Source organism: Camellia sinensis, chromosome 10 (assembly GCF_055761805.1).
Source record: "Camellia sinensis isolate YWXY chromosome 10, ASM5576180v1, whole genome shotgun sequence".
Classification (NCBI taxonomy): Eukaryota; Viridiplantae; Streptophyta; class Magnoliopsida; order Ericales; family Theaceae; genus Camellia; species Camellia sinensis.
This window is the reverse complement of record NC_138970.1, coordinates 55,731,972-55,736,162: the sequence shown is the minus strand read 5'-3', so window position 1 is coordinate 55,736,162 and position 4,191 is coordinate 55,731,972.

Here is a 4,191-nt window from a genome sequence, read left to right as displayed (position 1 = left end):
ACTATTATGGCCTATATTGATTTTGGTCTAGTTTGGAAAGACTAAATAAATGTATTTTTTGATTTTTTTCATATTATGTGTAGAAAAAGTAGAGAGGAGATATTGATTGATGTGACTCAAAAAAGATAAAAAGATAAAATAAGTGCACTTTTTTCTTTGTAGCCAAACTTGGCCAACTTTCTTCTCGCCTTTTCCTTATGTCTCATGGTAATTTTATATATGTAAAATAAAAAATTTATTATACATAACTTATATAAGTTTTGAATTCAAAATTTTAAATTTTATTACGTAATATACCAATTATAATATTAAATTTTTTATTATTTATTTTTATTATTAATTATCTGAATTGTACACATTCGCTAGTATCATTTAGGTAAAGGGTTTCATATTCAAAATTCATCCGATTTTATAATAAAATATTTACACTAATTAATTTTACTAGTATATTTTTAATTATTAGCAAAAAAAAAATTAAATTACAGATGCTGTTACATTCTACCACCATCAAACTTTCGTCAAACGGTTACTGGAAACTCGTCAGAATGTTCAACATCACCGAAAAGTCACCAGAGTTTCGCCGAAAATTCACTGAAATATTCTAAACGTCACTGAAAGTCGCCGAAATGCCCAAAACATTCGCTAAATGTTAAAAATATCATTGGAAACTCACCGAAATGATAAATTAGAGTTAAAAAAAATATAGCAAAATATGCTAAATATTAATAAATTGAAAAAAAAAAATTTGTAACAACAAAAAACAACAACAATGATAAAAAAAAAAAATATGTTTTTAAAAATTTTTGTAGGGTTTAAGCAAATAATCTCCAATATTAATCAAACTGAAAAGTAAGTTTTGAAACTATAAAATAGTACAGTTTTCAAAGCAAAAAAACTATTAAGCATTTATCTTTGTTAATCAAACTGAAAAATATGTTATGGAACTGTAAAATTTTGTAATTTTAAGCCATGATTCATTTCAGCACCTAAAAAATTGAAACTACAAAATTTTACAATTTTCATCGCCCGTAAATAAAACTCGAAAATAACTTATTCAGAATTTGAAAAATTATCCGTTAAAATAGGAAAAAAGAAGTGTACAGCTGAGAAAATGTAGAAAAATTGAGAGATCAAAATAAAGAAACAGATATAAAAAGATGATTGTATTCTGCAACTATTTTTTGTTTTGATCTAGTAAGATTTGATTGGGTGATTAAAACGTATGTGAACAAAGCCATCATCATATTGTTGGATTTGTCGGACATCATTACTATTGGATTGGTGTGGATGGATATAATTTTCATTGACTATAACCCTAGTATCAGGAAGAGTGATTTCATCCCAACAAATGGTTTTAGGGACTTCGATGTTAGTTTCACTAGTATTGCCTTGGATAAGTAAGGTTTTATCTTTTGGAATTTTTACTAAAGGATGAACATTAAGATTGGTTTTAATATATTTGTAATAAATACAATAAATTAAAGCTATAGAATGTGCACCGCCTAACATTTTGGTAAATTCACCAGAGACTTGTATCTTTAATGTTAAAGATTTTAATATATGAGGATCTCGTAAACTTAAAGTAAAATCAGGAAAACAATTAAAATGGACAGGTCGAGTCAAAAATAACTTAACAATAAGCTATCATCTACAAACATGGCTCTGATACCAAAAGGGTGGAAGCAATACAGTAATTAAAAGATAGATAACTGAAATAAAATAATTAAAAGACAGATTTAACAGACAAATAGCTGAAATTAGACTAACTTACAATCGTAAATTATTCACTAGAAATAACTTGAAAGCCTAGCTTCAAAATAGATTTAAGTTGGAATATCCCAAAAATGCCAATTAAGGAAATTTATAAAACTAGTTTTTTAAAGTCATCTTTTAACATTGATTTACATGTTAAAATTGTTGAACAAGTTTATGCTTTAACCAAAGTCCAAAAACACTTGTCACTTACTTAGTAAAGAATCAATCAGAAAACATATATATACTGAACATAATTTTATTCATATAGGATTAATCCAAGTTGGAATCAAACCTTTAACTCCTGCAAGTCGTAATTCTTCTGTTTTATTGTGTTTACGAGATGCTCAATTCATCAATTATCATGCTAGTCTAATGGGAATGATGGAATCTAGACTTCATAAAGAACCTGTCCATTTTAATTGTTTTCCTAATTTTACTTTAAGTTTATAAGATCCTCATATATTAAAATCTTTAACATTAAATATACAAGTCTCTGGTGAATTTACCAAAATGTTAAGTGGTGCACATTCTATAGCTTTAATTTATCGTCTTTATTACAAATGTATTAAAACCAATCTTAATGTTCATGCTTTGGTAAAAAGTCCAAAAGATAAACCTTACTCATCCAAGGCAATACTAGTGAAACCAACATCAAAGTACCTAAAACCATTTGCTGGGATGAAATCACTCTTCCTGATAATTGGATTATAGTCAATGAAAATTATATCCATCCACACCAATCCAATAGTAATGATGTCCGACAAATCTAACAACATGATGGTGGCTCTGTTCACATACGTTTTAATTGCCCAAGTTATAGTCAATCCTCCAAACATAGTACCTCTAGTATTCCTACTGATGACGATGAAATTTTTAATACCCATTTATTTACTCGCAAAGATCAAAAACTTCTTATTGGTCAACCCCCACATACTGCTAATAGTAAATTAAAAAGAATCGATAATTTCTCTACATCTCAAATTAGTAAACCTGTTTATTCAACGCACACACATCTTCATTAAGAAAATACCACATCTCAAGATTCATTCATTCAAACAGACTTTAAAGTTATTCCTCCTGTTAATCCGCAATTATTAACCCTTAGTAAAACCTTTACTCCAGATTTTAATAAACTTCATTCTGAATTTAAATCTAAAGAAAATAAATTCAAACAACAAATTTATAGAAATTCTTATAGTGAACGACAACAATCTAAAATAATTAAAATATGGTATAAATTTATGAATGAAATTAGTTTTGAAGCCAATTTCTTTGATTATCTTGAAAATTATTATCAAAAATTAAATACTATTACAAAAACTAAATGGAAAACTTACCCTAATACTACTGTTTCTTCTAGTCATCATCCTTTAGAAACCATCCTCATTGAATATAAAGGATCACTTGTACATGCTTCTTCTTTTAAACTTCCTAGTGATGAATCTGAAATTAAAAAAGTGATTAAACAAAATAATTATACAAATCAATGTTTAAAAACTATTGGTAAACAATTACATAAAATTGAAACCCATTTTGATGATTACTTAACTAGCCATACATCAACTAGTAAACCTCTAGATAAACCTCTTATTAATCTTCCTAGCACTAGGAAAAGGTTAAGTCTAGTTACTCAAGATACTAATACTGTTGAAGCTATTGAACATTTATTTACTAAGTTATCTACCCTTCTAACGAAAAATGAATTATTGTCTTAACACAATAGCCACCTTTAGAATTTACTAGTGACTCCAATACATCTACTAATGAAATTAGTCAATTAACACAACGATTTCAAATCACTCATCTTAATCGAATCATACATCCAAAAGTTAATCCTGTCATTCTTACAAAAAAATTTGTATAATAAACCAACCCCACCTGATCTTCAATTTGAAGAAACTAAGGTTCCGTTTGGTGGAGTTTTCAAAATCTAGTTCCACACTTATTTTTTAGTATGGTGTTTGTTTAGGGTATTCAAATCATAATTCTACACTCATTTCTCAAAACTCAATTCAAAACATAATCATTACTTTTCAAAACTCATAACCAAACACATAATTCAAAACTCTTTTCAAAACTCCATTCAAATCAATATTTTAAAAATATTTTAATTTTGTTAAGATTTTAAATATTTTAATATTTAAATATGTTACGATTTTTTTAATTTTTTAATTTTTTTAATTTTTTGAATATTTTTAAATATTTTAATTTTTAAATATTACGATTTTAATTTTTTAAATTTTAAAATATTTTATAAAAATAAATTCAAACTCTATTTTATAAAAATATTTTTAAATATTTTAATTTTTTTGTTATGTATTTGGTTACGATTTGAGTGTAGAGTTGTGAAAGTAGCATGGAGTTTCGAGTTATGTGTTTGGTTATGAGTTTTAAAAATAATTTTTTAATTGAGTTTTGTTTTATGTGTTTGGTTAC